Raw genomic sequence first — 12,308 nt, forward strand, 5'->3', positions numbered from 1 at the left:
TTAGCTCCCACTTATAAGTGAGAACATGTGGTATTTGGTTTTTTGTTCCTGTGTTAGTTTGGTGAGGATAATGGCCTCCAGCTCCATTCGTGTTCCTGCAAAGGACATGATCTCATTCTGTTTTATGGCTGCATAGTATCCATGGTGTGTATATACTACAATTTCTTTATCAAATCTGTCACTGATGGGCACTTAGATTGATTCCATGCCTTTGCTATATAATCAGCAATCTTACAATTTTATACCAGAGAAGTTTCCTTCGGAAAGTAAGTTCAAAAAGAATAGAAATGTAGCTTAATGCAATAATGTTTATCACCTACCATTGAAAAATAGTTATATAAGTTTCAATGCCCTAAAATAGAAAACTGTAAATTATAGTAAATTATAGCATTTGATCATGCAGGTGTACTACACAGTTATGAAAAATACAATTATGAATAGTATGTAATAACATGAAAATATTTTAAAATGTGCAATGAAATTAAAATATGAAACTACTTATGTTGATTATAACTATGTACAATAGTATGTGAAAAGAAAAGTAGCTAGAAGAGAATATGTAAAAATAAAATTAGCTGTACTAGTGCATGAGATTATAAATTATTTATATTTTATTTAAAGTTTCCTAAGGAATTTAAGAATTTTTTCATCACAAAAATAATGTATACTTTTTGATATGAAGTATTTGAAAAATAGGAAAACAGAATGAAGAAAAAAAACATCTTCCGGGCCGGGTGTGGCGGCTCACGCCTGTAATCCTAGCATTTTGGGAGGCTGAGGCGCGCGGATCACCTGAGGTCAGGTTCGAGACCAGCCTGACCAAGATGGTGAAACCCCCGTCTCTACTAAAAACACAAAAATTAGCCGGGCGTGGTGGCGGGCGCCTGTAGTCTCAGCTACTCGGGAGGCTGAGGCAGGAGAATCGCTTGAACTCGGGAGGTGGAGGTTGCAGTGAGCCGAGATCGCGCCATTGCACCCCAGCCTGGCGACAGAGGAAGACTCCGTCTCCCCGCACCCCCTCCCCCCCAAAAAAAAATCTTCCAAAGTTCCAAGTCTTAAAGGTAACCATGCCCACTCCCTGCTGGGGCCGGCGCCGCGCTTGCCTTGACGTTCACTTCCCACCGCCCCGCCCCGTCCCCCGCACCAGGAGCAACCAGAGGGCGAGCGAGGTGGCGGCACCTGCACTGGCTCCAGCGCGGGCTACTGCGGCGTCCTGGAGGAGGAGGCCCGGACACTATCAGCGGCCTCCCCATGGACATTAAACCCAGAGAACTCTACTTGTTCTTCTGGCCTTTCAAGGGGGTATGAAGAGTCCGTGATCAAGCTCACCGCGAGACAGCTTGTTTGTTTTGTGATCTTTGACAGCTGGGCAGGAGCAGAAGCGGCCAATAATGCGCTGAACCGTATTCGCTTAGATCCCGAGAACCCACAGGCCCTGAGACTAGAGTTTGCCAAAGCCAACACCAAGATGGCCAAGAGCAAGCTAACGGCAACTCCAAATCCCACCAAAGTGCACCCCACCCTAGGAGCACACTTACTTCATCTCTCGGGACCCCTATGAGCTGAAGGGGGCTGCTCTGATCCCTGCATCCCCAGAGGCCTGGGCTCCTACCCTTTGTACACTACAGAGCTGACCCCACCCATCACCCATGCTTCATTCACCTACCCAGCTGCCACTGCAGCTGCCGCCGCCCTCCATGCCAGGTGCGCTGGTACCCATCCTCTGACACCACTCAGCAAGGATGGAAGTATCATCATTTCTGTTAGTTCTTCCGTCTGGTCGCCGGGGAGTTGGTTCTGGGAATCTGTGGTGGTGCTGGGATCACCAGCAGTGGTGGCCCCTGAGCTCCCACCTCCCCCGGGCGGCCAGTATACTCCTTCCTGTTCCCCTTCCTCCTTCCCCTTCCTACTCTTCTTCAGCCCTTTTCTGCACCCTCAAGCCTTTCTCCAACGCCTCTCAGGAGGATTTGGGGACCTTCTCGCTGGGGTGCCCAGATTCAGCTTCGAGGGTCACTGGGACCCTGCAAGGCCTGACCTCCCACCCAAACTTGCTTCTGTAGCTCCCCTCGAGGAAACGAGGCGTTTAATTTTGCATGTTTTGTCGCACGAATGAAGACGCTTACACTTGTGTATATGTCAGCATACAGTTTGTTTTCACGCTGTCACCATAGCAACAGGTCCTGGCCCCCGGCGGTTCATCCTGCCTGGCCCCTCTCTGCTCGCCTCGCTCCTGCACCCACCACGCTCCCGCGGCCCCACACGCTTCCAGACTCAGCGTCCGCCTCCACCCAACAGATAGATGGGGTTTGCCTTTTCCTTTCAAATTGGGCTTCTCTGCTCCCATCTTCTCGGATGGGCCAGCAGTCATAGGAACGCCCTCTATGCCGTTCTGTTCACCTCTCCACAGTCACCCTGCCTGCCACTGCTCCTCATTCTTTCCAAACCTTGAAATCAACCAAAAAGTGAAAAGTATTTTTGTACCCTGTAACAAAATATTTATGCATCATCATAAAAAAGCAACCATTATTGTGATATGTTACTTGCAGTGAAAGTGTGAGGGCTAGAAGTTCACAATTCATTTTTGTTTTTGTTTTCGTTTTTTTTTTTTTTTTTTTTTTTTTTGAGATGGAGTCTCATTCTGCTGCCCAGCTGGAGTGCAATGTGCCTCTCGGCTCACTCCAATCTCTGCCTCCCGGGTTCAAGCTATTCTCCTGCCTCAGCCTCCAGAGTAGCTGGGACTACAGGTGCACACCACGCCTGGCTATTTTTAGTAGAGATGGGGTTTCACCATGTTTGCCAGACTGGTCTCCATCTCCTGACTTCAGGTGATCTGTGCACCTCAGCCTCCCACAATGCTGGGATTACAGGCATGAGCCACTGTGCCCAGCCTCACAATTCATTTTTATTTTAGGAATTTAAATAAAGTATGTGATGATTCTATTTCATTATGCTATGGGGAACACACATTAAAATGGCTACTATTAATGGTGGTGATAACTAATTTATTATATCTTGTAAAGAATTATAATTTATTTTCCAAGGGTTCCTTCCTTCTGCTGCTGGTTGTATTTCAATTACTCACCCCCTGCCACCCTCTGCTATCATTTCTCAAAACCTGAAATATCATCCTAAATTTAGAGTTACAATTTTAGACATGTGCTAGTCCAAAGACAATTCCTTTAATCCAACTAGAGTTTGGAGTAACTGCTTGGGCCCTGATGCAGTAGCACAATTTCGTTTCACTAAGTCCTTGGCTAGGGACTTTTCTTTCTGTTCTACACTGGATGCTGCTAAGTAACCAAGAGCCAAACTAGGTCCTCAAGGCATGAATAAAGAACCCAGAAAAATACTCCTGATAATGTATTCTTTACTCTAGATGTTTTTCCTTTCAAATAGTTTTTATTTCCACCTTGTTTTTCTCTCATTATAATAGTAACACATGTGCATTATAGAAACCTTGAAAATTTGAATTTTAAATTAAATCACAGACAAAGAAAAAAAAAATCACCTGTGGTTTTAACACTCTAAGACAAATCATATCAAATTTTGATATATTCCCTTCCAGTCTCTTCCTGTACATCAATTGACGTTTAATGTCAAAGTCAATTTCTCAACATAGATGGAAAGTTAAACATTTCTGGTTGCCTTGGGAAGGAAGTTGGTTCTGATGTCCCAGAAGTTCCCATTCAGCCTCAACTTATGATGGCCTTCCAATCCCACGCTCCAGCCACACCAAATTCCAACTGCTTCTCTAGGTGCTGTTCAAGCGCCATCACCATTGGACACTCTCCCAAGGGGTATCGTCTACACACTCTCATCCATCCTCTTTGCTTTTCTTATTTGTTTGACTGGTAATTTCTAGGTGCTGAATTTGTGGTGGACAGATTATAATATGCACGGGGCACCAACAATAGCAAGGGACACTCACAATGTGGAGAACATCAGAATAATTAGAACACACCATTTTAATTTCAGCCTACATGTAACTTTTGTGGCACTTTGAAAACCATAATTTTATTTTGCAGCCTAGCAACTTCTTTTATTTTGAGAGGTCCTAAGCACAGAGGATGAAGTGTGGAGGGTGGCATGATGGAGTTTAGAGCCTCAGGCTTAGCTCTGCAGTGACAAGACTTTCAAGATTCTACCACCTCTTTGAAGGAAGACTGATGCGGCCCTTCCTTTACTGCGTATGCCTGTGTCTTCTCAGTTATTACACTGTATTATATTTCATTGCTTACAAGCCCCTTTCCTTGTTAGACAGTGAGCTCCATGAGGGCAGGACTGTGCCTTGTCATTCATGTAGCTAACCTCTGGATTTTGGCCTTATTGTTTTCTGTTGTACTATGGATAAATTTTCGTTTTGTTTTTGTGATCATTCATGACTAGGTATACTTCAAAATGCTACTGTGAAAAAACCCCAAATTTCCACATAATGTTTACTTTTTATAAACATTTTAAATAGAATCTTCCCCTATTAGCTCATGAAAATATTTAAGAGGCAGAAGAAGTTTAAAGTAAAAGAACGAATACCTTTTATAGTAGAACTCAGGAAATATTTGTTGAATAAATATGGTATGCTGCATGTTTATTTTTAGGTGGAAATGCAACCTGTAAGCCCACTTTAAACTCTTGGATCTATACATTTATAATTAGTAAATAATAGAAGAGTGTTCACATTGGTACAAAAGGAAGAGGGATTTCTCTCTCTCTCTCACTAGTTATCGGTATCATCCACATTAATATAAAAAAGAAGGCAATCCAGACTTATTTTTTTTCTTCAGGAACAATGTAACACTAATGGAAATCTGAATACTTTACAGCAAGATAGCATTACTTCACATGTCACTTTTGGATATTTCACACCTATCACCTTTTCCAAACTGACATTTATCTCAATACCTTATATTGCTGGTACTGTAGCAACAAATTGTAAAATCTTAATCATGTGACCATTGTTTACTCAATTCTGAATCTTAGGAGATTTGAAGTAATAGCTTACAAGTGAGTTTTTTAAAATTAAGAGTTAGAAAATCACCTCACTGAGTTCCCATAGAAATAAAAGATAATGCTCTAATAAAAATTCTGATACATCTGTGAACATACTCTCATTACATTTTTTTCTAGGCTGTAGAAATGATACAATATTTGAAAAAAATTCTGAAAATTTGTTTTTATTGAAAAAAAAAGCCTCTAGGTATCCATATCTGCAGCACATATTGGCTTAAAAGCTAAATATCCTTTTGAGCTTTTAAAGCAATATTCTAGTTAAAGAGCTAATTTTAATATTTTGAACAGGTAATTGCATTTTCCATGCATTTTTGCCAAAGTAGATGCAACCTGGAGAGCAAGCGTTTTTTTTCTTTCTTTTTTTCTTTTTTCTTTCTTTTTAATTTTTTTAGCAGAATTAGAGATTACAGATTGATACAGATTGTATAACTTAGTGCTGGGATTACTTGTTATTTTTATTGTTTTTTATTTTACTTATTTAGTATTATGACTTTCTTGACGTGAAAATTTGGGACCCAGAATAAATAATCCTAGTACTCAAAACAGAAATGGAGGACACATTTAAATGCACTATTAGAGGAAGTGTAGCTTACCTTTTTGTTTTTTTTCTAAAGAGATAGACTTAGAGCTTCCTATGAATACCACATTCTGAAAAAATGTCTTCAAAACTCTCTCAGCTCTATGGGAGGCTTTCATAGCAAAGAGAAAATATGACTAGCCTTTGACTGAACTTGATGACTTTTTGTTGGCCTGGACTAACTGACTTCTTTGACTTTCATCTAAAATAAGGATTATAGTTTATGCTGTGATTCAGCACACACACATACAAAGATGCACACATACACATATAAATAAGACAGAAGTTTCTTTCTGGGTTAAGATGGTAGATTGAACATATACATCTAATCTTGTTCCTTTTGAAAAACCCACTAAAACTATAGTGATGAAATACTTTAAAAAAAGACATAAACCCATAAAAGAAGAGAAAAGGAAAGGAGATGACAACAACATAATTTTGGAAGTGGGAAAGCAGATGGACAAGTTAGGTAACTGACTAGCTGATACCAGAAAGAAAACCCTATGCCAACACTGAGAAAAGCTAGGAACAACAAGATTTACACTTTAGAAAACTCAAAAGGCTCAGGAATTGGCAACATTAGGTACTTCTTGATCCAAGCATAAAGGGGGGATAACTAAGATATGGAAGGTTGCGTGCAATCTCCCCCAGACTCCTGGGCATATGGTCCTCTTCTATTCCAGCAGAAGATGGAAATCTTTAGATGAGAGGTCACCCCCTCATCCAAAGATACATCCAACACAGTCAAAGGACAGGTATTCAACCAAAAGCTGGGGTATTAAGTGATCATAAACAGATTGAATGTTGAGGACCCAGTGCAACCTGCTCACTATCATAATAATGGTAGTAAGACTTTTTCCCTCCAGGAGTAACTACTCTCTGGGGAATCTGATCAGTGCAAGAAAAAAGAGCTAAAGATACTGTTGCCAGGAATTCCCCCAAAATTGGTTGACTCAGGTCAACCTATGGTGAAGATCAAAGTTAATCAGCTGTAATACACTCAGAAACTCCAGTCACCCTTCTAGTCTTCAACATTTTATTATGAGAAAACATTCCAGTTTACTAAGTATCTAAGGAAATCTTCCAATACAAAAATGGAGATCAAAAGCAACTAGAAGGTAACAGAAACTAAGGAAATGAAAATTTCAAAACATTGTCAATATCTTCACAGATATAAGGCAAAATACTCTATCCATGCAACAAAAATAGGATACTAAAATAAAAGAACCCTTAGTCAACAACAACAAAAACAAAGAACCTTAGAAATGATAGCAGAAATGAAAATCTTAGTAAGAGATTTGGAAGATAAAATTGGCCAAAACTCCTAAAAAGTAGAACAAAAAGACAAAGAGGTAGAAAATGAAAGAGGAAGGATAAGAAAATCAGGGCCAGTATGCAAGTCCAACTTTCAAATAACAGATTTTCATAAAGCAATAACAGAGAAAATGAAGGGAGAAAAAAAAACCCAATAAGATATTCTAGAATGGATACTAACTATTTCCAGACATACAAGCTCTTAAAAATTTTGCCTTCCAGACACTCTTCTCAGGAATGTATGATAGGATGTACTTCATCAAAATGGCAAAGTAAACAAAGAGAGAGGGAGACACAGCCACAGAGCAGGGTGACACAGAGAGACACAACAAGAGTCAGCAGGGTGACAGTGAAGGAAAATTCCCGTGTGAAGGCAGTGTGCCAGGTGGAGAGGGAAATTGGTCCAGACAGGACTAGTGTGAATTGAGGGACAGACACACTGACAGCTGTCATCATCATGCCTTCTGTCATCATATCATCTTTTTTACCTAAAAAAACCTGGATTTTTACTCTCTGAAATAATGGAGTGAATCAAGAAAGACAAAAACACGAGATCCTGAAAACTGAGAATCCAATCTAGAAGAAAATAAAAAGGAATTCAAAAGATAATGGCTGTGCAGCAGGCTTAGAGAGTGGCCAGCTCAGGTAAAAGAAGAATGGAGGTTTCCAGAATGTGTTCTCAAAGAAAAGTCACAATGGGACCGATTGGTCACCTGATGCAATTTACCTTGTGGAAAATATTACTGAGAGATTATTGGAAGATGTGGGAAGAATTATGAAAACAGCAACAATCAACAAGCTATTTAATTTACTACAGAAAAGCAAAAGGTAAGAAACAACCATAGTGTAATGTAATATGTATACATAATGTAGACACTGAATTTTGACTTCTCAAAAAACTATAGTGACTTATGTTGAAAGGTTGGGAGGGTCTGCAGAAGGAAGAGTGAAATCTTCATTTACCAGAATAGAAAGTAAACGGTATTCAAAATGAATTAGTCAGAAGTCAGCAGTACACTCATATTATTGGAAAAATATGGAGATACATAAATATCAAGAGAAATAGCTAAAATAAATAGAAAATGGCTGCTCCTGGAAAGGGGCCTAGGGATAGAGTGGGAGAGTTGAGGAAGAAAATCATTATAATCTGTAACAAAGGGCTTATATCATTTGCCTTTTATTATTTTAAGTTGAACTTTCAATTTTGAGGCAATTGTAGATTCACATGCAATTTGTAAGACACAACACAGAGATTCTGTGTACCCTCTCTTCAGTTTCCTACAATGGGAGCATCTTGCAAAACTATAGTGAAATATCACAGCCAGAATATTAACATTGATCCAGTCAAGATATAGACATTTCCATCACCACAAGGAGTCCTCATGTTGTGTCCTTTTAGAGCCATACCCCCTTCCTCCCAGCTCCCACCATGATTACTGGCAACCACTCATGATATGCATTTCTATAATTTCAAGAATGTTACATAAATGGAGATACACACACACACACACACACACACACATATATATATACACTTCCCACACTACACTAATGTATGATACATCAGTAATACTTAATAATTAATGATATGTGATCTTTTGGGATTGGTATATTTTCACTCAGCATAATTCTCTCAAGATTCAACCACATTGTTGTGTGTATCAATACTTCATTCAGCTTTACTGCTGAGTAGTTTTCCATAGCATGTATGTGCCACAATTTCTTTAACCTTTTGTCTATTGAAAAGTTTGACCAATAGGCAAAAGGTTAAACAAATTGTGGCACATACATGCTATGGAAAACTACTCAGTTGTATTTTAAATATTTATAGTACATATATAATATCATCATATGCAATATATTAATATATCATATGTAATATACTAATATATGTAATATATTATATAATAAATATTAATATTACTCTGGATTGTTTCCAGTTTTGGGTCATTACAAAGAAAGCTACTATGACCATGCATATATAGGATTTATGGGAACATAACAATTTCTCTGGGTTAAATGCCCAAGAATAAAATTACTTGGTCGGATAGTAACTAACTAAATAGTTTTAAGAAACTACTAAACTGTTTTCCCACCAGCAATGTGTAAGTGATCCGGCTTCTCTACATCTCCCCCAGCATTTTGTGTCGTTCCTATTTTTTGTTTTAGCCATTCTGGCAGGTGTGTAGTGATATCTCCTGTAGTTTTAACTGGCCTTTCCCCATGGGGCTGATGATATTAAACATCTTTTCTTGCACTTATTTGCCATGTTTATATGCTCTTCGGTGAAATGTCCTTCATGTTTTCTGCCTATTGTCTAATTCAACTGGTGTTTTTTTTTTACCCCCCTCGTGGAGTTTTGAGAGTTCTTTATATATTCTAGTCAGATACGTCATTTGCACATATTTTCTCTCAGTTTGCAGCTTTTTTTTTCATCCCCTTAGTGTCACTTGCAGAGCAAAAGTTTTTAATTCAGTGAGGTCCACTTTATCTCCTTCCTTCCTCTCTCCCTCCCTCCCTCCATCCTTCCCTCCCTCCCTCCTTCCTTCCCTCCCTCCCTCCTTCCTTCCCTCCCTCCCTCCCTTCCTTCCTTCCTTTTTATTTGTTTATTTATTTATTTATTTCAGACGGAGTCTCGCTCTGTTGCCCAGGCTGGAGTGCAGTAGCGCGATCTTGGCTCACTGCAAGCTCCACCTCCCGAGTTCATGCGATTCTCCTGCCTCAGCCTCCCGAGTTGCTGGGATTACAGGCACCCGCCAGCACGCCCGGCTAATTTTTTGTATTTTTAGTAGAAGCGGGGTTTCACCATGTTAGCCAGGATGGTCTTGATCTCCTGACCCTGTGATTTGCCCGCCTCAGCCTCCCAAAGTGCTGGGATTACAGGCAGGAGCCACTGCACCCGGCCTCTTTCTTTCTTTTTTGATGGAGTCTGGCACTGTGGCCTGGGCTGGAGTGCGTGGTGCAATCTTGGCTCACTGCAACCTCCACCTGCCAGGTTTAAACGATTCTTCTGCCTCAGCCTCCTGAGTAGCAGGGATTACAGGCACCCGCCACAATGCCCAGCTAATTTTTTGTATTTTTAGTAGAGACAGGGTTTCACCATGTTGGCCAGGCTGGTCTTGAACTCCTGACCTCGTGATTCGCCTGCCTCGGCCTCCCAAAGTGCTGGATTACAGGCGTGAGCCACCACACCCAGCCTATCTGTTTTCTTTTTAAGGATAGTGCTTTTGTTGTCAAGCCTAAGAACTTTCTGCTGAGTTCTAGATCCCAAAGATCTTCTCTTACTTTTTTCTAAAAGTTTTATGGTCTATATTTAAGTCTGTGATTCATTTTGTGTTACTCTTTATTACTTGACCTTTAAAACCAGGTATACATATACTACTTTTGTAAAACCAAAAATCTTTGAATAAAACCTAAAAGGCTCAAGAAATGACACTGGCTCTTATTACTTGTGATACATTCTATAATATGTATTTCCTATTCTGTCCTATCCTATCCTATCTTACAACAGACCCTCCCATCTCATTCTATAACTTCTCTTCCCATCTTGTTTCATTTCACTAAAAGAATGCTGATCATAACCCACTCATTTGATTTCACGACACTCTACCATAGCTTGAAAAGCACGGTAGATAGTGTTTTCTACCTGCTTCGCATCCCTCAGTTTTACTTTTCAGTATGTCTTCTTTTCTAACTTTTCTTTATCGCCAATTCTATCTCAGATGTTGAAAAAAATCACCCACTGCTCTTTGACCCAAAAGAAAAAAACTACTTTTTCCTGAGGTTTATTACTTGCTCCCTTCTCAGTGATTCCCTAGGAGGTGACCAGAACTGCACACAGTCTGCATTTCTACTTAACTTGAGTCCTAAGAGAGCAAGGGCAGGCTCAACAGCCAGTTGAAATAAATTCTGGGAAAATGAGAGACACTGTTGTTATTTTCTCTCTTAAGTTCTATGCCTTTTTACGGTCACATCAGAAATAGAACATCATCTCCTTATTCCTCACAAAACTATATTCTCAGTGACTTTCTGAAACACTTTTTTATTTCAACAGTCATTACAAACTTTTGGTATATGATTGATTATTCCTATGGCAGGTAAAACATACTGTGCACAGGGCCTGCTACCACAGTAAACTAGGTTGCTGGGAGATTCAATCAAAATAGTTATCGACCCATGTTTACCAAATATGCTAACCAGTACTTTTTTGTGATTTGGTGAACTTGATTTTTTATTGTGTTTGTTCCCAGGCTTGCTAATTAACAACATTCAGAAATACTAATTCACACTAATGAGGGAATCTATTATGTAAGATACCACTGCACTTGAGTATTTCTCTTCACAATCAAAGACCCCATTTACACTGAGTAGATAATTCATGCATCCTCAGCATCTTAAATTACATTAATTATGATATGAATGTCTCTAAGATTCTCTGTTAAAGATTGTCAATTAACCTTACTTACTGGCTAGCAGAAATGCTGGCAAAATTTCACGAAATAGTTCCTGACACTTAATTAAAACAAATTTCTCTGTTTTGAGTGATGGTGCGAAGCACTAGAGAATTTTCAAAAACAATTAATATGGTCTCTACTGCTAAAACTGCTGATCATACATCTAGTAACTGCCCATAAGGTGAAAAGAAAAACACAATAAAATTTGTTATCTTTCTTCTTTTTAATTGCATATGTTATATATACTATCTTTATTCAAATGGAAACACTAGGATATGTTTTTATATATTCCTTAAAAATTATTGCAACTGTAAAATACTGGAGGAGTTTCATTATCTTCTTAGAGTCACTCAAATACTCACTGATTTGAGTACCTCAAACACTTACTTACTGCTGAACTGTGATTCAGCAATAACAGTTTTAATAATATCATACTCTTTGCCTCTGTGATGCATCTCATTTGTGTGTGGGCTTTTTAAAACCCCAAAACAATTTTTATTAATAAAGTTTAATTGATTCCTGAATAATTAAATAGTAAACAATTTATTTGTTCACAATGTGTTCATTATTAATTCATTTAAAATAAATATTTTCCAAACTTCTATTATGTGCCATGCACTGTGCTGTCATATAGTAAACCAATGTCTCCCTCTCAGAGTAACTGAAGTATTTCTGGCAAAGGCGGTATTTTCACTGCCTTTATCTTTAATAAAGGAAGTGGTCCCTGATACATAGTATTATTTCTGTGATTACATGAATTATTCAACATGAGGACTCTTAAAACTCACTCCAAGGAATAAAGGACTAAAGTTTGTATGAGAATATAACTTTTAACCTTCCATTTACCACAGGTAGAAATTGTCATCAAGTACTGGAAGAAAGGAAGACAAATACATGCAAATTAATCAAGTCCAGGATTTCAATTCGTCAAAATTAATGCAGAAATCAGCATTAAT

General features: G+C 39.0%; 1 protein-coding gene and 1 pseudogene across 4 annotated transcripts in view; one reads left to right on the forward strand and one right to left on the reverse strand.

Annotated features, from left to right (window-relative positions):
• KCNQ5 (potassium voltage-gated channel subfamily Q member 5) overlaps positions 1–12,308 on the reverse strand; it is a 567,770-nt gene that overhangs the window by 39,395 nt on the left and 516,067 nt on the right.
• Positions 1,151–1,886, forward strand: LOC106997995 (RNA-binding protein with multiple splicing 2 pseudogene; annotated as a pseudogene).

The sequence above is a fragment of the Macaca mulatta genome, chromosome 4, assembly GCF_049350105.2.
Source record: "Macaca mulatta isolate MMU2019108-1 chromosome 4, T2T-MMU8v2.0, whole genome shotgun sequence".
NCBI classification, from domain to species: Eukaryota; Metazoa; Chordata; class Mammalia; order Primates; family Cercopithecidae; genus Macaca; species Macaca mulatta.